We start from the raw sequence: 25,548 nt of genomic DNA, 5'->3' as shown, positions 1-25,548 counted from the left end.
AGTGTTTTGTGATTTTTTTTTTCCCTTTGGATCATTAATTAGTTAAAACCCAGGATAGAATTGGGCAAAGTTTATAGGTAAATAGAAAATACTTTATCAAAATAAAAGTTTTTGTTCTGAAACATTAGAACAATAACAAAACAATTTTCCCCATACATTGTGATGTCTGGATTTTTCTCTTAAAGTGTACAAAATGATCACTCAAGAACAAATTAAAGCTTTTTTCAGGTAGAGTGTTCACAAAGTATAATAGAAAAATGTAATAAAAATATCCCTTTATTCACTAATTTTCTGGATTTTTTCTTAAATAAACAAGCTGTATAAATTATCACTCCACAACGCTATAAAACATTTAAGCTTCTGGCCCCGCCCCCTTAATTTGGCCTTTTAAGTTACTTTTTTGACATCTCGCTGACTCCTCTTAATTGGAGGGGAGAGCGAAAGACAATAGAATAGAATGCTTTTATTGTCATTATACAGGATGTACAATGAGATTGGAGAAAAGAAATGAAATGTCAAAAAAGTAAATTAAAGGGCCAAATTGATATTTTTGATATTTTTGACATCAAATCATCTGTGCTGTGACAGGAGCGGCACTTAAACAGACAGTCAGCTCTCTCTCCTGTATGCAGCGCAAACAGGAGAGAGAGCTCAAGCTAAAGTATCGATCTCATTACACTGGTATTGACCAATATCAATACCAACGTTGGTATCGATATTATCGATATTTGGATTGATCCACCCAGCACTAGTGGGCAGGCAGGTGAGTTGCAGGTAAGACCCTGTTTCCACAGAGGCTGACTGATTGAGAGTGGATGAGGAAAGCCAGGAAGCTGTGAGGAGCACCACTACGTTCTCCAGGAAACGAGCAGCAAACTTCAGGCAGGGATCCGAGAAGCAGGCGAGGAAAGAGTCACTGAGCGAAACACACCAGTGAATAACTGCCACAGCGGGTCCTTAAATACACACCGTTGATGAGGTATCGTGCTGCAGGTGTGTGAGTCCGAGCCTGGAAAAGTGTAGCTCCACCTGTAGGCAGAGACAGGTAAAGCACACCTCTCCACCTGAACGGACAGAAAGAAAACACTGAAAATCCCCGAGCCCACCCAGACCCGAACACTAACCACAAACAGTCCATACGGCCCAGTCCTCCCTGTCACCTCACCGGGGTCATAGGTCATAGTTTCCTGTTTCAGGATCGTATATTAATGCTTACAGAACTATAAATCTATAGTTCTCACTGATGCTCATCAGAGTTTAGAGGCAATTAAAATGATTTTTTCATTCGATCAACGTCTCAGCTGCAAACATCGCTCAGAAACCTGCAGAGGAAAACAGAAACGTGGAGCTGAATGGAGGCCTGGTTGTTTTCAGGTTGGGCTCACAGTTATTTTTAATGTCACACCTCCGAACCCTGCCCCCGACCTCTCGGTCCGTCTCCTCCTGTAATTTCCTCTCGCTCTCTCCATCGCCTTCTCCACAATCTAATAAAGCTACTATGAAACTGCAAAAATAGATTTGGGCATCATCCCCAGAGCTCCAGCGAGCTCTCCCCGGCCCCCCGTCTGTTTCCATAATTGAATTATTAAAGTGAGCGGCGTTTAAAAACTCAAATGCAGCTCTGAAAAATTCCCAGAGCAATCGCAGGCAATTTGAATAAATCCTATTAGCAGATAACTGCGTCTTTGTAGCATCGTTGGTAAGCAGGAGCTGTAGTGGCCAATAATGGCTCCACTCCACAGCCAGTCACACTCACTTGTGCACCCACACACACTCGCACAAAGCCACACAAATCCACTTCTCCTGGCTGTGTACAAACACACAGCTGCGACCTGCTGCCACGGACTCACACTTCGGTTTTTTTACCCAGCCAGAAATGTTCTTAATCCGCCCGTTTGGCTTCTCTTTAAACCGCTCCCTCAGAGCTAATTAAACTGTTTGCTGCTGTAATTATATCATCCTAATGGAGATCTCATTGAATCATGCTGAATGAATATTAATTTATGCTTTATTGACACTGCAGATGGATCGAACCCGCTGGTTTTTGAGTTTTTGTCTCTAAATTTGGAAGATTTGATTTTTCGGGAATTTGTTTGTTTTTTTACATGAACCTGGGATTTTGTTTTGTAGTTTTATTTATTTTTTGTAAGGTATTTTGTGGTAAATTTTTCTTTTATTATTTTGTAAATTTGTAAGCTTTTATCTTTTGTGGTTTCTTTTTCTGTTCTATCCAAAAATAAAAATAAAAAATTGAAAGATTTTTCCCCTGAAGGTTTGTACAGTTTGAGCTCCTTTCAGTATTTATAAGGAATTAATAAAGAAAAGTCATATTTATCCTGATAATTAAACCAGTCACTGGAAAACAGAGAAGCTGGTTAGATGGAATAATTCCCAGTTTCCACCCTGGATGTGACCCCGGTGTCCGCAGTGATGCTACAGCATTGAACTGTACGAGTGACGACTTCTGATGTGCTCATTTCTTTCTTCTGTTTGCAGAGAGAAAAGCGTCCCTGCTGCTCCTCCTTTCTGTTCTCAAGGCTTCGGTATCTGCAGGAAAATCCTTCACAGACAGAGCCGACCATCAGATTCATCGGCCGGGCTGAAAGCCTTTTATTCTCCCTGAGAGTGAATGTATCTGCTGAGCACTTGTACAAAGGGCTGCAGCATGTGACTGGGCTTCAGAGCACTGCCTGGCTCTATGGTACGCATAGGTAGCGAGTGTTTCATCTGCAGGTGAATAATGCATCAGTGGAAAAGGTCTCTGTGGAAGCCGTGCACAGCAAAAGCATCCAGGAGCCTCCAGCGGTGCAGAGGAACGTACAAAGATTAATTATGTTCACGAGGAAAGATTCACAGAGCAGATTCCAGTTTGCAGAGATTGTAAAAGTGGAGATGAAAGGCAGGCAGCGTTTCTCTGAGTTATACATGCAGTATATCCCCTAGGCAACGGGTGGTCTGGGAGGGATGTGATGCATGACAATGATGCTTTCCAAATTCGACAGGGCGGACCGGAGCTCTGTTTCTGTGCCGTTTTATTCACTGCAGGTCAGCACGGGGTCAGTTTACACCACATATCTAATAGGTCCAATCTGATTATGTTTAATGCAGCACAGAAAAATGTCAGCTTGGATTTTAGAGTCGGTCCTGAAAAGATTTGATCAGCAGGACAGTGGCCTGGAATTCCTGTTTAAATTTGCTTTGGTGAGTTTGTGGCAGAAAAATGTTCATATTTCCCCCGAAGATTCAAATTACGCACTTAGACATGGATGAGACGGAAGCGGCGAGTGTTTGCATGAGCAAATATTAAAGGACGAGAGGGGAAAATGGCCGTACTTTGATGTGAAGTCTCCTGAATTACACATGCAGCAGAAGGCAGGGACCCACTGATGCTGCTCTCAGTCTCACTTTACGCCCGTTTCCATTTCAAAGTTATCAGCTGGTCCCATTTTACAGTCAGGCGACAGGCAATTATGTCAAAGTTAGTCACGAATGTGAACGAGGCGCTCCGGCTTGGTTTAAAGGCTGTGAAGTGTCTGAAGTCTTAAAGGGAGAATCCACGAGTGGAAGATTACGGTGCCCCCAGCCCCCCCACCCCCCTGTGAGGATGTTCATTAAATGTCTCACAGCAGCATTCATGCCAAGCAGACGTTTATCTCAAAGCTGCTGCTTTTTCCTGTTTGACTCTGTTGTACCAAAATGTTTTCTATGCTACATGTTAATTCACGAGTAATAATCAGAATTCAGTTCTACTGTGTAAAAGTCTTGAGCCAGACCTGAGCAGCAAGTGTCCGAGTTCCCTGAAGGTCGTTCACAGCTTTGCTTTGGACATTGGCTGCTTTTTCACTCGTTTTCAGTCGTGGCCCCGGGGCTCTGACCCGGCACATTTAAACATATTATTACATATTTTCTGTTAATTAGTCTGCTTATTGTTCATGTTTTCACCTTCATGTTATTCCTTAGATTTTCACTTTTAAGTGTTTAGTTCCAATTACTATTTTTTGTTAGTTTGTCATAAAACGAGCCCCTAACTCGAGGGATGAACCAGTGTTGTGTTTACACACAAAGGAACCAGTTTAAATTGATCTTTGGGCACTTTGTTACCAGCAGCCTGTCACAAAAACACATCATTTCTTTAGTTTAATCTATGAAAAGTTCGATAAAATAGGATTTTTGCACCAACAAAGTGATTCCCAAAGAGCTGTTAGCTGAAAACCTGGAGTATCTCTGCATGATGTGTCCTTAAAGATGTGAGGATACTTGAGAAGATGAGGACAAAATAAGAAGTGTGAGGCCTTAAAAACTCTACAGCAGATGATCAGGATCTGAAAATCATGTCCTTCAGAAACAGGAACAAATCCAGCAAAGACCTGAGAGCTGCATCTGGACCTTCAGCTGATCCATCTACTGTTACCTGAAGCCTCATCAGAGATGGGATCATCCTGCCAACCAAAGGCAGGAACATCCAAAGAAGAGCTTCAGTTCTCCAGGCTTCCTCATTCAGGAAGCCTGTTTCTGCAGACTGCAGGAAGAAACTACAGGAAGCTCCTCAGAGAGAATGAAGGTCAAACATCAACTTTCAAACTGGTTAGAATCACAAACTCTGTTTTTCACCTTTATGCTGTATGTCCATGTATGTTTGCACGTTTCAATAAATCTCTGTGCCTATTTCCCATTTTCCTACAAAATTTAAAGAAATGAGGGCTGGCTCAAGACTTTTGCACAGTACTACATAGGATAGGTTTGTGCACGAAGGAGGTACTTTTACTTTACACCAGAAATAAACCTGTTTTTATAGCTCACACATATAAATTGTTTTAAGGCTTGAAGTTTGCATCATTAGTTACTTGGCTGCTTCAAACAGGAAACAGGCCACTTTAGGGAGGTCACCTCTGTCATTCTGCAGTGCTAAAGAGTGCCTAACCCTGACCCTCTCTTTCAGCTTTAAACAATAAGAGTCAGGTGCTAAAAGTATGAGCTGCTCTACACTTTCCCATCTGTTACTGAGCACCATCAACATCCCTGTAAATTCACAGGGGTGAGCAACATCCTGAAGAGAGACAACTATGAAGATATGATACGCTTGCCTTTACCATCCTGATGAGTCATGCAGTAATAAAACCACAAAAGCACAAAAACAGGAGCATAACCCTGATGATTGTAACTCAGATAAGTCTGACTGAACCAAACACTGTGATTCACCTTCAGCCTGACCACCCACATCAGCCCGTGGACAGACACGGCGTAAACCAGCCGGCCTTCTCTCTGCAGAGATCCGGCCAAACAATTAGCACGCACACATTATCGGCTGACACATTAATTATTCCGACTGACGTCGAACATCTAACAGACAGAACATTAAGCTCGGGCTGATGTGCAATTACCAAACTGATTGCTAATGAAGCCAGAAAACACCGTTAAATACTGTAATGCAGCGTGTCAAGTGTGGCTGTTTATTTATAGGCCTGCAGTGGATTTCAGACCGTTTACATGCATATCACATAATCCAGACCTTTCAAAGAAACCAATTATTCTCATGTTTCATTTTTGTTGTGCTGCTACTGTTTGCTTCAAAAACACGAAGCTTCAGAGAGGGGAAGTCATGCTTTTTCAGATGAAAGTGCCTCTATAATTTTTATGTTTCCATCATAATTCTTTATTACTTCAGCATTATTACTGCAGGCATAACATATTTCATATGCAACAAAAGTAAGAGGAGAAAACACAGAGATGCCCAAACTGTCTAACCCAGTTCTTCCACAGGGACACCAACAGATAGTATCCAGAGTCCAGAGTCTCCTCCCAGTTAGACCTGCCCAAAAACACCTCACGGGGAGGGGTCCAGGAGGCACCACAGTGGAACCTCAGCTGCTGCTCATCCTGATCCCGGTCCTGCTGACGGCATTTCAAGGACTGTGATTTACTTTTGTTATTGTCTGTAGGGTACAGCAGTTTGGTATGAACAGTGAATGTATTAAAGCAGCTGTAAAATAAATGTAGTCATTTTTAAAATCAGGCTAGTATTTGATACGATCCTTTATTTTAATTTTCAAGAGGTTTCAGTTTGAAATTGCTGCTGATTGAACTGTTGTCCTCACGTGCAGTGCTAACAAACTGCTGTATTAAATGCAGCTGATATTACACATAGATGGGAATCATTACCAACACGAACTGAGGAGGCTGCTGTCCATATTGTTTAACGACCTCAGCGATGTGTGTATTCTTTTCATAATTAGTTTATTACATAAGATGTGAGAAACAGTGTTCAAGGGTGCAGGGACTTACCGTTCTGCTTACCTCTGTTTTAATATATAACAACACTTTTTGCATCTTGTAATTATTTCCACTTCTTGCTGTTAAATGTGAAATTCCTTCTGCAGGGAAAAAAGAAAGAGACTTTTTTCCTTATTGTGAACTAAATGAATAACTTTCATAGCAGGACGTCAGGATGGAGTGAGCAGATAATGTGAGGACAAAAGCATTAACTGGCCACAGTCCATGAGACCAATCCCATGGACGATGACAACATCTGTAACATCTGTGTCACCTAACAGCTGTTCCCACAGAACAGTTAATTATTGTGTTTGATAACAAGGACGTTTGTTTGTAATCTAAACTGTATTTTCTCCCTTTTTATCAACAAATTATTAGATAATTTTTAGTAGAAATTAAGGCCACAGTCACAGATCTTCCAACTGCCAGGCAGCCACCAGCTGTTAAGGAAAACCGTTCTCCAACAGGTTGGAGAGCGGTTGCTGGCAGTTGTGACGTGAAATCCGTTGCAAAGCGGTGCTAAACCAGAAACCTCCTCGTGATTGCTCTGTTCACTGGTAGGCTGCATAGATGACATCAGAACTAACCAGCAACGAGTGAAACATTCAAACAAGGTTTGTCACATTTTAAGCATTGCTGAATGAAATCATGAACACACACACACACACACACACGCACACACACACACACACACACACACACACACACACACACACACACACACACACCACAATAAAAACGGATGAAATCTTTTCAGGCCCCACGTGAGGTGAGGTTGCGCCCCGCGAGAGAAACACAACAACAGATTTACAAAATGAACAATGAAATAAATTAAAATAGTACTGCACTGTATAAAACATTAAATAAAACAATAAATAGAACAATAGAAATAATCTGTGAGGCTGAGCTGTGCCAGCTTTTTCTGCCCGGCTCCTGCGTTTACGAACCTGAGGCCGGCACTAACATGTCTTCACTACCACAAACATTTCAAGCTTCCTGGAAAGTGTTAGCTTGTCAGCCTAGCTTACTAACTTTACCAGTAAAGACTATTTCAGCATAAAAGCATGGACAATCACGCTCAAGATCACCTACTGTACAATATGAGTTTATCAGGAGCTGCAGAGGACTCTGGGAAATATAAATACAATTTTGACCAAACAGAATTAAAATGATTAAAACTAATCACAGCGATAGATCAGTGAGGTGGAAAAAAAATCTAATTTAAAACTCAGTTTAAATTAAAAAATGGATCACAAAATGAAAAAATAAACAAAATAATTGAAAAATTGAGCCTTGCTAACAAAATGAGTCTGAGCAGTGGAGCAGAAGGACGAGCATTCAGCATTCAGTCGATACACCACAGCAGCACTGTGAATATAGATGTAAATATATATTCCCGGATTTGGGAGTTTGGTTTGGGAGAAGTGCGGCTCGAGGACAGCACAGCTGATTTTGGAATAATCAGCCAAAACATCCTGATTGGACTTTTCAAATTACAACCATTCAGTGTGCCAGTGTTTGCTGGGATACTGCTCCACAAAAATAATCATTTTTACATTTCTCAGGTATTTTTTGGGAAAGCTATGATTGCAGTGATGTGCTTTAATCATGTGTGAACAACAATGGAGCTCCGTGGCACAAAGGAACAGTGAATAATGAGAAATATCAGCCATTGGATGCTCACAGGAAAGGCTGACTTGTTGGGAGGAGCTCATTGTTGATTTTCTTTTCCTGATTAGATTTCTTGACAAAAAGAAAAAAAAGGTATATCACCAGAATGCATCCAGACATGAAATCCCTTGTAACCTCCTTTGTGTATATTTTCGTAGAGTTTTCTGTCTCCCGCTGGGGGAAACAGTCAGGCAGCTACGTGATTTGAGGCTCAGCTTTTGTTGAAAGTCTGTCACCACTGGCTACAAACTTCTTTTGTCTCTGAGAACCTTGAAGCAGCAGGAAACAACCAAAACACATCCAGCGCCTGAATAAATAGTGCTCGACAGGCACATCTGCAAGAGGTGTTGTGTTCTTATAACGCTGACAGACAGGAGATTCAGTCAGACTGAACTGTCCTCAATGGAGAGGAGCTCACAGGGATTTAAGTCCAGTAGAGCTGAAACATAGACTGCATAGAAAGCATCAATATAGCCATGCTTTCTATGCACACCTGTTTCCAATCTCTGCCTACTGACTATTTAAACCCGGCTCTCCTGGGCACTCATTGCCAGACTGCTTTCCTACTCACGTTAGTGCAACACAGGTCAAATTCAGCTCTGTTAAACTCACCTGCTGTCCAGTTGTTCATGTGCCTCGTGTAATCCTAGTGTAAAGGACACGTACCTGTGTGAACGTAACGCTTTCTGACCGAGCACCTGCACGGACTGCGGGTCCATCATGTCCAGTATCGGGGACAGCTGAACAGCATCCACATGCAACAACCCTGTTACTCTGGGTTCCTCAACACACACACACACACACACACACACACACACACACACACACACACACACACACACACACACACACACACACACACACACACACACAGATGCAGTGTCTTGGCTCATCACAACTCTTTATTTGCTAACTGACTTCACTCAATGTTAGTGCAGTTTCCTGGTCATGACATCAGCTCCTCTCCGGGTCCACAGTGTTCTCGCCAATCCAGTTCAATTATATTTATAAAGCACCAAATCACAACAGTCGCCTCAAGGAACATTACGGTAAAGACCCAACAATCACAACGACCCTCTATGAGCAGTAGTGGAGGGCAGATTGATCCTAATATCGATAATATTGATACCAATGTTGGTATTGATATTGATCAATATCAGTATAATGAGATTGATACTTTAGCTTCAGTTTCTCTCCTGCATGCAGCGCTGCTGTGAGCTGACTGTTTAAGTGCCGCTCCTGTCACAGCACAGAGCAGCCACACTTTGCTCCTCCCCTCCCCGCAGTGTTTTGATGTTATACCGTCACATGACACATAACATTTGTCAGCGGTCTCAAACTCCCGGCCCGCGATCCACTTCCGGCCCTGCCCCCTACTTTGGGCCTGCGATTTGATGTAAAAAATATAAGAAAATTTGGCCCTTTAAGTTACTTTATTGACATTTCAATTTCCCCTCCAAATTGGGCCAAATTGGGATGCAAACTTGTCGTGTAACCTACATACACACCAGACGTGTTGCTTTTTTGTGAGTAAATCATCTTCATAAAACGCACTGTGAAAAAATGCAGTCGACATTAAGCGATGGTGTGATGAGGTCCTGATGTTTCTAAACAAGAGACAGAAGAAACAGATTCTGGGCTCATCTCTCAGGAGAAAGCAGCAGCAGGGAGAGTTTCAGGGTTTGATCCCGGAGTCGAAGCTGAGTCACGGCCGCTTTCATACATATTTCAGGATGTCAGGGGGCAGTCTGAGCTCCTGTTGGCAGAGTTGGGATCACATCTGAGGAGGCAGAGAATAATTTCAGAGCTGAGTGACCCGGAGCAGCGTGTAGCTGTGTGTCTGAGAAAAAACAGTATTATTTTACTGTATATTCACTATATCGATGCACGTTTAGAGCTATGAGCTCACATGTTGCCAAATGCAGCGCTCTGATTGGTCAGATCAGTTTATTTGGTTCCAAACACTGGAAAAAAACCTTGATCCGAAAAAATAAATTCCACAGATTTGTCCTGTGAAATGATGTGTTTGGTGTGAACGGCTGCATTAACAACAGGCGAGACTGAAAAATAATTTTAACGCACGAAACATTTGCATGAAATTTATGTGTCTGGTGTGTAAAGGCTTTTAGAAAGTGATCATATCATCGCTGTTAAGAGACTTTAATATGTGTGTGGGTGTTCAGACAGGCACAAAGTCCACCACACATACAGACTAATATTATGGGATGTCAGCTTTTACATATAAACAACACATTTATGTTATTTAAATATACCAACATGTAAATTCTCTATTATCTGTTGCATATTGAACTTGCTTGTCTGGACTTTCACAACCATCACCAGATGTGGTTCAGTGTGGTCAGTGTCTGGGTCAGTTAGCATCGCTCTCACCTCTTAAGTCTTCTTGTTCAAAGGGTACTGTCAAACACTTCTTATATACAGAGCAAAAGTCAAAGATATCTATGCAAAATTCAGTGACATTAGGCAAACAGCGAGGTCTCCAGAGTCAGCACGACTTTCATGTTGGAAATGTTTTTTTTTTAGCAGGAAGTCGTGTAAAGATGGCCGATGGTTATTGGATGCCCAGGGACTTGATGGGCGTGTGGTGCACTGTGGTTAGTGGCTGGATCAGTTAGCTTTTGTCTTTGTTTAATTTTGTTATAAATAGAAAAATAAAATATTTCATGTGCGCAAGCTACTGTGGTACAAAAAGTCCAAGAAGAACATCCAGAGAACATCGAGGTTACGCGTCCGACGTCGGCACAGCTTTCACGTTTTCAACCAAGACTAGACTTCAAGAAAAGGTCGGCCAACATTTATTCAATGTCAAACAGATCAACGACTGAATAAAATTAATTCTGTTAAGCACTGTATGATACAGTAATTAATTACTGCAGGGCTTAGCGGATTGGCCTAATATGTGAAAGACTGCTTGTTCAGGACCAGGAGCAGACACAAATCCCTGGGAGGGTTACATCAGCTGGTGTAAACATCTGCCAATTCAAATATGCCATCAACTTAATTCTTCTATGCATTGCTATAAAGTCCAGGAAGAACATTTAATAAGGATGTCCAGCAGACAGTGAGGTTACATCTCAAATATATGTACAACTTTCATGTTGGAACAATTTTTCAGCCAAGGTTAGATGTCTATGAAAGATATTCAGCCGACAGTTATTGAATAAAATGATATTATAAAAATAATTGTTGCGTACATTGTTAGAAAGTCCAAGAAGGACATCCCAGTGACTTTCAAGGATGTCCATCAGATGGGAAAAGTTGCATCTCTGATTCAAATTTTTAAAAGTATTTTTCAAAGAAGACTAGATGTCGAGAAAAGAGCCGGACACGCAGCGGTTATTCAACATCTAAATGTCTGAGATACTGAATCAGCCCATTTTAATAATCTGCTGAGAAAACTGGAAAAAAGGTTGTGTCATAAATTTATTGTCCTTAATGACCTTCAGCATCTGTATAAAATGAGACCGGCCTCTAAGGCAGAGATCCTCAGCACCCTTTGAGCAAAGGTTTAGTATTCCCAAAGAAATTGCTAACAGATCTAGACTGGAATTTTCCCTGTCTGATATTTCACACTGACAGTTTAGGTTATTTGGATCTTGTACTTTTTCTATGGACTGTCTGGAAAGCAGTTTGCCCCACTGGGAAATCAAAGTTTATAATGTTCAAGCACAGAGTAAGTCTGACCATGTAACTCATGTACTGCGATCTGTGACAGGATAAGGATCCCAATGCAAAACTCAGGACAGTCTTAACTTTAACCTCAGCTTAATTTGCTGGAAAACGCTAAATAACCAGAGCTGGACGCGGCCAAACTAGTAAACTTACTTAACAGGAATACAGACTGACGGGAGAACACAGCAGGCAGGCAGGAAGCCAATGATGAGGACATGACAATAAACAGGAAAACTCAGGACTTAAATAATGAGGGAGTCGGGAACACCGCTGGGAATAATGAACTAAGACTAGAGGAAGTAAAACTGGAAATGAGGCGCATGAGATGAGGAACTAGCAAAGTAAAACAGGACTTGACACAGGAGGCAGGCTTACTGAGGGAATCCAAAACATATGAGTACCCAATAACCAAGAATCAGATAGTCAAAAAAGAAGTAGAAGAAACCAAAACAGGGTCCTAAACCCAGGACCACGACTGTGACGCCTCGTCACTCAGAATTTAGACCCGCCCTAAAAGATACCCTACTTTTTTTTTTTTTGACTCCAGCTGGGAGCATAACTTAAAATAAACAAATGTTTCATTTCATAAGACTGGAAAAATTAACTCACTGAGGTTACTGATTTTCACCCAGTGGATTGTGGTTCTTCTCCTGTATTTTTTATGTCAGGTGCTATCAATATGCTCGGTTAGCTCTGGGAATATTATGGTTTAGGTTTTAGGTGAAACAAACCCGACAGGGTCTTTTAGGTCTGTTACACTTAGTAATGCTGGTCACCTGCATAATTGTACAGGTGGTGCTAAATGGAAGTCCTCTTGGCCTAGTATGAAGCATTTGAATGAAGGGTCATGGTCAGAAAGATTGTAGCTGTCATACTGTTTTTTAGTAGCTTCAGTGTAGTTAGTGCTGTCTGCATGTTCAGATCAGCTGACTTTATAAGTGGATGCTGCATAAATTAAAACGCTTATTTCGTCTGAAATCTTTCTACTGCAAAAACGTGATGAATTAGAAAAAAGATTGTGCTACTAACTGCTTATGGTCTTCTAAAATCTGAAGTCTATTTAAAACGCCTGTCAGCCAACTGTAGGTAAACTTTTGTTTTTACAGCCTGCCTTTGTTCATTTGAAAATTTTAAAAATCTTGTGCCAAATATCTGAATTTATTTATGGAGGGATTTCACAGATGAATTGAAGAAGGAATTTAGTCCTTGTGTAATTGCCAGAGTGTCTACAAATGTCAGGCAAAAATTAGACAAAAAATATTTCTGTAATTTACTCAGTAAATAACGTTTAATTGAGGTTAATTTATTATTTGTTATTTTTTATTGAGAACAAGCCGGCAAATGAAACTTATTTAATATTTACTTTGGAAACTGGGAGTTTTAATGACCAATGAAGACTGTCTGATGTTCCGCATGGTTAAATGGCGTATTTGTAATTGCTGTTTCATTAATTGGAATTCCATAATTTACAGCAAACTAAGATTGCAGTTTAAAAATATGTCTGGTCTCTGAGTCTGTGGGAAACAAATATATTGAGGCTGTTTTCAATTTGCTCCAACAAGTTTATATAATATATAATGGCCTGTGCAGCTTATTAGGGTAGTAATGTGATTAAAATGAATGACCAAAATAACGTGCAAGTCAAGTAGAGATGTAATATTGGCCACAACAACAAAAAGCCTTAAATTAAGCCTTAAATTCATTTTATTTGTGGGACTGAATCGCCTGAGACTTCGAGACAGCAGTGGCACCAATTTCAAACAGTTTAGGAAATCGAGTCTCTTTTATAGACGTGTAGATCAGACAAAATCAGAAATGAGCTCCATCTTTTGTAACTGTGCTTCATCTCAGACGGACGATTCATTTATTGTGTGATGAGTTCTTATTTAGGCCTGTGCTCTTGAATGCCTTCTGAGATTGGAATTACACTAAAACCCTTGACAACAAAACCAGTCTCTGAGGTGAGGATAAGAAAATGAAAATAAAATCACCCGGATGGCCAGAAAGCTTTGACTGTAGTGAGAAACGTGAGAAAAATGGCGTGCTTTTTTGGACAGATACCGTCTGTGTCATGTTTGCTCAGTTTTAGGTGCAGATAGGATGAAAACAGTGGCTCATATTTTTTCTTGCACCAGAAGCCAAAAAAGGTTCAAGCCCCAAACTGCACATAACAACCTTCATGGCAGCTCATCAGTGTCGGACACGTTGGAGCGCGTCAGGGTTTTTACAGTTTTATATGCAGTCTGCTAATCTAGTCTGAAGATAAATCTTCTGCATAAAAGTAGTGACCTATGCAGAAAAAATGCTTCTGCTACTGAAACACAAGCTGCTAAGTCAAAACTTCAAGTGATCTCAAAATTTAAGTAGTCAATATTTCAACTTATTCATTAAAATTTCTGAGAAACTGAAATTATTAGGTCAAAATTTTAAGATACGTAAGTTGAAATTTTGCTATACTTGCCTGAAATTTTGAGTTACAAATAGCATTTTTTTTCATAGATAGTTGCTTATCAGATCATAAACTAGCTCAGTTTTTTTTTTTTTTTACAACTAGTTGCATAAACTAACTAGCTTAGACTTATCACCAAACTGCTTGTAAAATAATAAAACTCAAGTTTAGTTTACAACTGAAGTTTCTGCATATAAAATTCCAGCTCAGTGAGCTAGTTTTACTGTTGTAGACAGTGTTGCCAGATCTCGCGACAGAAACAAGCAACCAGCTCTATGAAAACAAGCCCAAAAGAAGCCCAACTGGCAACCTTCAACACTGTGTAAACCTGAGGCCGAGCAGTATAGCTCTATAGTAGTATAGCTCACTTCTTTGTTTTGTCTCGTGTGTTGGAACAGTCAAACCCATGGTTCTTAGCCTCATAGAAGAGAAGGGTGCACAGTTTTTTGTGTGTGTGCTTCTCTGTATTAGCATGTTGAACTATATCAGCATGGTGAGCACATATTTCACACTTGCAAGATCTGGGGAATGCCTTTGGTACGTCTCCCATTAGGACCGCAGCTACTTTCAGAGGTGTATGCGGACACACAGGAGGAGGGGAGGTGGAGGAGCACAGGGGTGTCTAATCAGCGCCGTTCCTCTGTTACTGATCATTTCATCCGCACAGCTGTTAAATACAGAAAATGCGACTAGAGAAATAATTTCGTCGCATCATTTTAGCGCAGCCCTCCTGTGCGGCGCCCCTATGTGTTGCATATAGTGCATATCCACTTTTGGCACCACTGTCTCCCATCTGAGCTCGGATCCATTCTGTAAGTGCGCTCTCTTTCTCCCACTCTTTATTATATTTTTTCTATATTTCCCCGCTTACTGGAGCTCATTCTTGTGCTGCCTCCTCACTCTGGGCTGTTATGAGTGTTTGTTTGAGTCTGCGCCCGGTCAACTTGTGCAGGAGCGATAAACAGGAAACGGGGGCTTGGAAGGGACAAACTACCTACCACTCGTCTTTTGCTTTATTACAGGGCGCCGAGAGATAATCAATGAGTTTCACTCGGAAAGAAAGTCAACCCCAAATAAGCAACTCCTGTAGTAGTTGCTTATTTGTTCAAAAACAAGCCCAAAAAACCGCGACTCACGAGATCTGCAAGCGACTTTAGAAAAAAACAAGCCCAAAGTCGCTTATAATAAGCGGACTTGGCAACAGTGGTTGTAGATGCATTTAGCGAATATACAAGTTTACAGCTAGCTAGTTAAATTTTACCTTGCAGACTAAACTAGTTATCTGCATGTAAAATAGTAAACTTATTTCCACCTTGATGGCCAAGTTTCACTTTTTTATGGCCAGGGAAATACACACTAAACACACAAACATGAGCTACAGTAGATTAGTCTGAGCAGCTGTGAAAACAGTAAATGTTAATTGGCATTTTTTAGATGTATAGATGCTAACTTAATTTACAAAAACAGATTGCCTTTTCTTACCAGTGATTATGTTTTAGCATTAATAACCAACATGAATTATAATTTTTTGTGTGGGTGTTGCATTTTGAAGAAAGGCTTAAACAATCTTGGTGGTTTGGCTCTAATCTGTATCCTAGCTGCAGTTTCTAAGTCTGTAGCACTGATGCAACAGTATGGACAGACAGCAGCAGAACAGTAACTCAGTAGTTAGGGTTGACGCTCAGGGTGACCAGAAGTCTCTTTATATGGGACTATAAATCATTTTTATTCCTTGTTCTCCTGTCTCACATTTTGACTTGCTCACAAGCTCTGCAGATTTGTTGAACATGAAGGATATTACAACAAAGAAAATGATCACAAAACAGCAGTACATTCTGAGAAATTGATCTTTTGCCTTTTTTACTAGTTATTTTTCCATTTCACACTGGAGGAAATATGGTGTGAAGTGACAGTAACCTTCAAAATTGGATAAAAATAGCTAAATTAGTCATATACGGCTAAATAAAGGGATGCCAGTCTATGGATACAGCCAAACTGAAACCCAAAAAACTGTTACTGGACAGAAGAGCAGCTGAAATATCAGAGAAATAAAATTTAGACCTCTCAGCATTGTAGATGCGTCCCTTAGACCCACGCCAACACCGTGTTTGGCCCACATTTAGTTTGTTGGCATCTGGTCGCCCTGTTGACAGCTCCTGCTCACAATCATTTGGGACTCCAATAGAAATGACTGGGCTGGAGACCAGATAGAGACCGGGGCCCCGTTTACCCCCGTTTACCCCGAGAACCATCCAGTGGAAACAGTTTTCCCGCTTTTGTTTTTGAAAAGTAACGTTTTAAAAACGATCACCATTCACACTGAACTGTGAAGGACGTTGAAAACGCTGTAGTTTGCGTGCCTGGGTAAAAGTTGGCGGTGTGTGAGTGGGTGTATAAAAGTGGCAACCACAGTGCACATGCGTCAGTACCTTCCATTTTCAGGGACTCCAAACGCCGCTCTCGTGTAAACGACGGGCCAAGACGCAACAAAGATTTATCGTTTTCACCTGAAAATGTTGTCGCGTAAACGGGGCCCCGGATTCTGTTTGTAAGTAGTCGAAGTAAAAAATTAATGTGGGGAAACCACTCAATAGCAGCAGCTCTTTATCCTCAGCCCTTCTGCAGGCCGTCATGTCAGCTTTTTATTTAACAGCAATGACTTGTATCGATTACTGAAGTAGCTCCTGAAGGGTTAATTAAAGTGTAATATCTATCAGATTAGCCCTGCTTCTCCTGAGAGATAAATCACCACGATAACGTGAGGCTGGTGTTGCTATCAGATTAATAAGATCAGGTGATAAGTGGCTCTGTTAACATCACAGATATGAAGCGTGATAAAGAGACAGAGGTTTGCTGAGCACGCCTGTTGGAGAAGCATTTTAGCAAACATCACTGATCTGCCTAAAACACACAAAGAGGATCCCGTGTGACGCGTCTGCAGACTCACAGACAGACAACTGGAGCACAGATAGGCACTTTAATAATAGCAGAGCTCTGCTGCGATTTGGAAGAAAATTCGTGATACAGCCAATCCCAGAGAAGTGCTGCTACGATAGTGAGATGGAGAACACACGATAAGGTACCAAATGGCTAAAGACTAGGAATAGGCCAGTTAAAAATGATTTAAAAAACAATTTAAGTGTGCATCAGGGGCTTGTAAACACCATTAGTCTGGAGACAAATGGCTGGCGCTGCAGTGGCGACAACAAGCCTATTATTGGGTGGTAAAACAGCCCCACAGTGATCTACTGAGCTGCTGCTAGCTGGAAATTTAACTTCTCATATCAAACTTCAGCGAGGGAACAACTAAAGAGCCCAAAGTGCTTCATGATCATTTACTAATTAAAAAAAAAAAGATATTTCTACTGAGGACAGGATGAAGTTATATACACATTAAGTAGGAGTATCAGATGTGTCTGTGTGCCTTTTCTTGCACACAGAACAACATATAACACAACAACATGATTAATCATTAGTTGGAGATCATTTCTCTGAATTTCAGGAGCATGAAATGCCATTTCAGGAAATATGCCATTTCATGCTCCTGAAATGGCATATTTCCTAAAATGGCCTAAGTTCAGTCAGTGTCTCTGAACTTGTTCTAGTCACCTTCAGCTGTTTTCAGATCTATTCTGTAGTAACTGTGGCTCTTCTCTGGAGGCATAAATCATGAAGAGACACATTTTCATTCATGCAGACAATCTAGTCTTGGTTGACATAACCATCTGAGACAGAAGCCACTGACATCTTTGTCTTCATCCATTGTGGCTCAATTTTGAGCCTTATTTCATCCTTTCAGTCCAGCTTCAACCTGCTTTTCTGAATTTTCAGTGTTGCTACCTTGTTTTCCAAGCCCAAGTGAATTAAAGTGCATCGTGTAAAGGTTATCACAGTGGCATCAATTTCAGCTAAACTAGACACCAGTTCCTCCCATCCAGTTTCCACCCTCAGCTGTCACTACTCATTACAAGCCTTGAGCATCAACAGCACCTCCCTCGCTGTCTACTGTTAACTTCTGATCTCCTCTCCTGCTGCATCGTAAAACTTAATTCAAAATATGCTCACGACCAGCTGGCATTTACATGTATTTTATTTTTTTGGGGGGGGGGGGGGCTCTCTCTGGGGATCTACCACACCCAGGAACCGCCACCAATTCTCAATGAGGCCTTCCCCAAACTGCAACCTCTGGCCTAGCTTGTTGCTTCATTATCAGTAAACGTGCGTCATTCGTATCTGATGTGTGTGTGTGTGTGTGGGGGGGGGGGGGGGGGGGGGGTGTCTTGCTAGAGAAATATATAGTGTATGTTTAGTTGATTAATCAAGAAACAAACACCACATGCTGATGTATTTTTGAATACTTAGTCTCATGATTCTAAGACACTTAACCACTCATTATAGCTCTATATTATTGCTCTATATTATTGCTCTATATTATAGCTCTATATTATAGCTCTATATTATAGTTCTATATTATTGCTCTATATTATAGCTCTATATTATAGCTCTATATTATAGCTCTATATTATTGCTCTATATTATTGCTCTATATTATAGCTCTATATTATTGCTCTATATTATAGCTCTATATTATAGCTCTATATTATAGCTCTATATTATTGTTCTATATTATTGCTCTATATTATAGTTCTATATTATAGCTCTATATATTGTTCTATATTATAGCTCTATATTATAGCTCTATATTATAGTTCTATATTATTGCACTATATTATAGCTCTATATTATTGCTCTATATTATTGCTCTATATTATAGCTCTATATTATTGTTCTATATTATAGCTCTATATTATAGCTCTATATTATAGTTCTATATTATTGCACTATATTATAGCTCTATATTATTGCTCTATATTATAGCTCTATATTATTGTTCTATATTATAGCTCTATATTATAGCTCTATATTATTGTTCTATATTATAGCTCTATATTATAGCTCTATATTATAGTTCTATATTATTGCACTATATTATAGCTCTATATTATTGCTCTATATTATAGCTCTATATTATTGTTCTATATTATAGCTCTATATTATAGCTCTATATTTTTATTCTTGGAATCTAGATGTTTCTTTTCATTCACCTCTTTTCACTCTGGGATGATTTTCAGAGCGTTGTAACACAGATTAGAGGGATCCACACTCCCCATCGTCATCAAGTCACATGGTCCATTCAGATTCAGGTGCCTTCAATGACCCGTAGCACCAACCATTATCACAGAATATTACATACCATACCATACATACCATCACTGAATTACCAAGCTAATGCTAATTAGCCCCCCCGAACACAAGCGCGCTGGGCTAAAATCTTTTTCTGGCTAGAACCCTGTGTCCCACCCACTAACAGGTGCCATGATAAGGAGATAATCAGTGTTATTCACTTCACCTGTCAGTGGTTGTAATGTTATGCTTGATCCGTGTAACCAGCCTCAGTATGTAAGAACTGAGTGTCTGACATGGTTGTCTGTAGTATGGACGTCCCACAGGGAACAGTTCTGGTTCCACTTGTTTTCACCATGCACATTGCAGCTTTCTCCTATAACTGTAGTAACTGATGAGGATGAGAGAACTGACTGAAGTACACTGGAGAAAGCAGGGAGCTGGTGGCATAAACATCCTCCACTTACACCACTGAACATCCAGAGAATGGACAGTGAGACTGTGGACACTTAAAAGCACCTGAGTGTTCCCCTGAACAATAAACTGGACTCGCAACACAAATGTTAGTTACAAGAATGGACACAGCAGGCCGTATCTGTTATGGAGATTTTTTTTCGGATTGCAGGGGGAGCTCATGAAGACCTTTTATGACTCCGGTGGCGTTGGCCATCTTTTATGGCGCGGCCTGCTGGGGACAGAAAGAAACTGAACCGGCTGATCAAGAAGGCCAGCTCTGTTCCGAGTCGCTGTCTTGACCCAGTGGAGTTAGTGAGTGACAGGAGAATGATGGCTAAGCTGTCATCGCTGTTAGAAAACACCTCCCACCCCATGCAGGTCACTCTGACAGCACTGATCAGCTCCTTCAGTGACAGCCGGCTGCACCCACGGTGTGTGATGGAGAGATATCGGAGGTCTTTCCTGCTGTCAGACTCTACAGGAAACAACAGCAGGAGAACACATGCACACATTAGGGGCTGATAAGTCGCAATGTGCAATAGTTTTGAACCAGATTATGTAATATTCAACACTCTCTCTGCTGCTGTTAACATCCAACCTCTGCAATATTAAACATCCTGTTTTACTGCTACTAGGTATCATATCATTGTGTCATTTTATATGTATATATATATATATATATATATATATATATATATATATATATATATATAAACTCATTTCTTCCACCTTGTATAGTATATACTTTTTCTATTGTTGCATAGCATTATTGTTATAGATTACACTGCATCTATTTATTCTGCACTATCAACTTTGCTGCTGTAACAATGTGAATTTGCCAATTATTCTAACAAAGGCTCAAATATAATCTAAAAGTTGCCACAAAGCTCTATTCTGCTCCAGTTATGCTGCCTTTATCAGAAAAAAGGAAGAGATCTTTTTTTCTGTAGGTTTACCTAATTTCCTGTCTTATAGATTTGATTCACATCTTTATTATAATGAAGAAAAGATTTGAGACACAACGATGCAATTAGCCGGGAGATGGTAGCACGTGACGTCACAGTAATCAGGACTGAAATCTTAATGATTATACATCAGAATACGACAATATTCAAATGAGTTACTCAGTTGGAGAACATACTGATAGTGTGGTATGAAAATTAAATCCCTCCTAAAACTTCAGCCCGTTCCCAGCCTCATTCTGTCCTGCAGATAAAAGGGTCACTAATGCATTTTATACGCTTGTCATCTCAAGATCAAGACCTAATTATCTTGTGGTTACCTCCAGAAAATAAACTGTTTCCTTGTCACGACTTCATTAACAGATTTATCCAAGAACAATGGCTCATGACTTATTTCATTATCTCAAAGTTTGATCAGCTGTGACAGATCTGATGTGTGAGCTGTGATAAAGGTAAAGACACAAAAACGCACACCTGAATAATGGTGTCATAAGCTGCAAAACGAGGACTCAAACACAGACTGTGAGACAAGTAACCAGAAACAAACCTTTATTTAGGCCGCTGTCCAAACAAAGTCCATGAAATACAGAAGCAAACTGAACACACACACACACACACACACACACACACACCGCTTGCCTCGTTAGTGTGATTCTGTTCACCTGTGCCTTGTTTTTCCCAGCTGTGCTCACTCTCCATAATTACCTCATGTTCTGTTGTGTTTCCCTTGCTGACTGTGATTTTTGGATTTCCGGACTTTGTTTTCTGCTGCTTGTTGGACTGCCTGCTGTGTCTTACTAAAGGTTTATTTTTTGTTCTTTAAATTGTGCCTCAGCCTGCATTTTAGGTCCTCACTCCACACTCATAACAGAGAGGGCCAGTGGAAGTGAGCACAGCTGGGAAATGACATGCAGGTGATAAGGAGACAGGAGGGGAAGTGAAACTAAATACATGACAATAGAGACTGCTTCCTAATATATTTTTTTTACCCAATATCTTTGTGGATTTGGCTGAACACAGACTGCCTCCTGATACTGTAAAATCCAGATGAAACAGTGCTATGGTGTATGCTGTAGTTATCCTGAGCTCCAATAAGCAGCCCTATTTTATACTCAGCTGTACTGGTAGGGACAGAAAAGGACTTTTACTTTACTCCTTTTTCTAAATCAGTCCTGAATATATATATATGCTGCTGTCAGTGGGCCTATGAGCTGCCGTTGTAATGTACATGAAGCATTATCACTCCACATTTACCAAATTATCAGGAGCTCAGAATCTGAGCCAGCTTCTCCCAGCCTAATGAATCTACCTGTGTGCTCCTAAATACTGATTCAGTGTTTAAAGCTGAAATTTATGTGCTCACTCAAATGTTTCCTCTCTCACTGCCATACATGAAAGCTCATTGATATCGCAGTGATATAGCATCCTATCAGGCATTAAATTAAAGGCCTCAGACTGCACGTGGACTGGCTGAGGTGACTTTAAACAACCTTTAATAGTTTTAAACATTTTTGCCTCCACATTAAGTTTTCATTTCTCACTCTAAGACTTTGTGGAGTTTCAGTAAAGAGAAAAACAATCGGATCCAAGAAGTGTTACGATTAACCCGGGCTGCTCTCTGGTTGGGTCATTTTCACTTTGCCTCCCTCATCTGCCGTACTGATTTCCTGTTTCCCAGAATGCCTCCTTCTTCAAACTGTCTCGTTGCTGAATTGCATTTTGCCTGATTTCCTGCCCCTCAGGGTGCAGAAATTGGTTTCTGTGTTTCCTCCCGTGTGATGGATCTCTCCCCGTGTGACTGCTGAACGCTGGGAATAAACTGAAGCTCCAGAAAAATCCTTTGATCCTGAGGAGATGATGCTGAAACATGTTCACAGCTGATAATTACACATCGTGGAAATATTTACCTCTATTAAAGGCCTCCAAGAGGAACTTGCTTTAAACTGGGGGGGCATGTTTGCTGAGAGAAGAAGCCTCCCCATCAGCTGGATCAGGAGATTCAGCTTGCTTGGTTTGATTTTGCACACGTATCCATGCAGACACAAAATTCAGAGTGGGTTTCATATGGGAAACACTGGGCACAGGTGTCTCCAGTAAACCTGATGGTTTGCTCCACCCACCTGCTGCAGCACAGAAATACAATGGCAAGCAGAAAATACATCACATCGCGCTCTCCATAAAAACCTCACACTGGGCCGCTCGGTACCCTTTTAATGTGAAGATGCAGAACATATATGTGATGTAACCCAGGAGTACAGATCCATGCTGCGGTCCTCTCAGGTTCAAACTGGATGGCAAAGCTGCAGCTTATTATTCAGACAACCACCTGCAGTAAATACCCCCCCCCCCCCCCCCCCCCCCCCCCCCCCCCGTCACGCTGCTGTAGATGGTGTTCAGGATCAGTGTTTCTGCTTCTGGCTCTTATTCAGGGAACAGATTAGAGGAGCGTGGGGTAAAATGAGCCGTGCTGGCTGACTGCCTGCTTCCAAGAGAAAGATGGTCACTGCGCCCGACCTGTGCCCGACCCTTGAACTGGTTTACTTCCCATATGATTTACAGCGTTCTCTTCTGAAGAACAGCAACAGTAAATGGTTTTTGAGCCATGGCTCGACTCACTCCTTTTCAGCTCTGATTTATTGCATTGTGTGCACAATTAATCTCGATATAAGCAGCCAGGAGCTGCTGTGGTCTCAGCTAGAAGAAGCTGCCAGCTGCACGCCAGACCTGAGAGCGTCAGCTTCATTCATGCATTAGCACATTTCATAATATTCACTTTATTACTCAGTCTATAACTCTAGTTAGAAGTCCAGCATACGTTTAACTTGGAAGACAGTTTGATTTTTTTTAGCCTGCAGGTTTGTGGATGAACCTGGCCCATTGGCAGGTAAGCTGAGCCTGCTGGTATCCAGACTTCGGTGCACTGTAACTTATAAAAGAAGATTTCTTGCTGAAAGTGATGGTGTTGGACAGAAATGTCAGCTTACTCCAGTCTCCCCTACTGAACTCCTGCCTGCGTCTCAGCTCCACTACAAGCCGCGTCTCCAAGCATCTGCCTCTCCGGCGCTCTCAGTCAGCACCTCCACCATCACCTGTGGCCAAGCTCAGTCACACAGCCTGCCGTCCTCTGCCTCCAACCTTTCGCTCCTTCCATCTCGGCTGTGAAAATAAACCTTTTAAAACTTTGACTTTGGGTTCAGTATTTTTTTTGAGTCGCCCCATCGTTGGCTAAAAAAACTCACCTCTTTCGGCCTTTACACCAAACAGTCTGGGAGCTCAAACCTGATGTAGAACCTTCACAGAGATTTCATACCTGCACCGCTTAAATAACACAGCCAGCAGCATCGCTGCCACACAGCAGCATGAGTCAGGGATGACTAAAAGGAAAAACTGGGCTCCAGATGGACAGAGGCGAGCAAACACTGATGATTGAGTCTTTGTGGAGTCGCTGAGGCGCTCTGTTTCTGTTCTGTGGTCGAGTAAACTGCATCTATCATCACCCTGAAGCACAGAGCTGCTAAAACAACCAGTTCCCCTTCATATGTTTCATTCTTTGCCTGAAGAATCCTTTTCTCTGAAGACAGCAGACTGCTTCCTGACCTCTGACCCCCCTGTTTGTTTGTAATATCACTAATGGAGGGTCTGGAGCTCTGCATAAGTGAGTCAGTTGACTGCCTAAAAGGTCACTGTTAAATGCATTGTTGTGCATTTCGACAGCGTCCTGTGGCGATCTTTGAATTCCTGCACATCAGCTCCTTTTAAAAACAGCTCCAACGGGAGCCTCGACCCACGGCTCAGCACACATTAACAGGCAGAAACCTAAATGAATGTAAATTACAGACATCTCACACAGCACAAAGCCTTAGAGGATGCCAGCTTGACATTTTCTCTTAAACTACTTCCATTTCACATCCAGCACATCATCAGCTTATTCTCTGAGCAGTGTATTGTTCCCCCGGCTGTACTTGTTTGAAATATATTCACCAAAGTCCAAACGGGGTATTTGTAATTCTAAAAAGGAGAGGAGGGGTCAGAGGATAATCAACCTTACATTATTTCTCCAAATTACATGTGATGATGCTCGAGTCACAGCTGAATCCTCACAAGTCTGATGTTCAGGGTGGAAATTAGACCTTCAAGATGGAAAAACTGAACTCTCTCCACTTTCCGTCTGCTGCTGACGTGGATAAAATCAGACCTTTTTCACTGGAGACATTTTCACAGACAGCATATGGATGATTTTACAGGAACATTTGTCAGACTACATGGACATGAAGAGATATAGTTCAGAGTCCTGGCAGCATAAACTGCAGTGGTTGTCCTTGCTCATATTTTTGGGCACAGTTCAGAGAGAGTCCAGATCAGCTCAGTGTTTGTTACTGACAGGCAGGGAGACTCTCAGGGATCACTTTCCTGTCGTCAGTCCGTCCGTCACACCTGCATGGTTCTCAGGAACCGACAGAAATAACTGTGTTCTTTGTTTTGGAGCAAGCTGCATCCATAAACTGTTTGGCTGCATCCAACATGCAAACCTGCTAATCAGTGCAGACTAATAAAATCCTCTCACTAAAACTGGAGCTCAGGCTTCTCAGATGACCTGTTAGTGCAACTAACCACACAGCAGCCGTGTGGTTGGTTAACCCTGACCCTGACCCTGAACGCTAACCGAAGCACCAGCACCAGAGGTCCCATCCAATGACTGAGGAGCAGCAACAGCCACAGCCCCGGCTTCATTTAGCTAATGTTTTATTTTATAGGCCAATTATAATTTCCAAAAGCTTTGGTGGAAAGAAAATGTGATTTTGTGGCAGTTATTGGGGAAATAGAAATGACCCGTTAATCTGCTCCCTTTTATCCAAAATTCAT

This window comes from Archocentrus centrarchus, chromosome 24 (genome assembly GCF_007364275.1).
Source record: "Archocentrus centrarchus isolate MPI-CPG fArcCen1 chromosome 24, fArcCen1, whole genome shotgun sequence".
In the NCBI taxonomy this organism is placed as follows: domain Eukaryota; kingdom Metazoa; phylum Chordata; class Actinopteri; order Cichliformes; family Cichlidae; genus Archocentrus; species Archocentrus centrarchus.
This window is presented reverse-complemented; position numbering follows the sequence as displayed.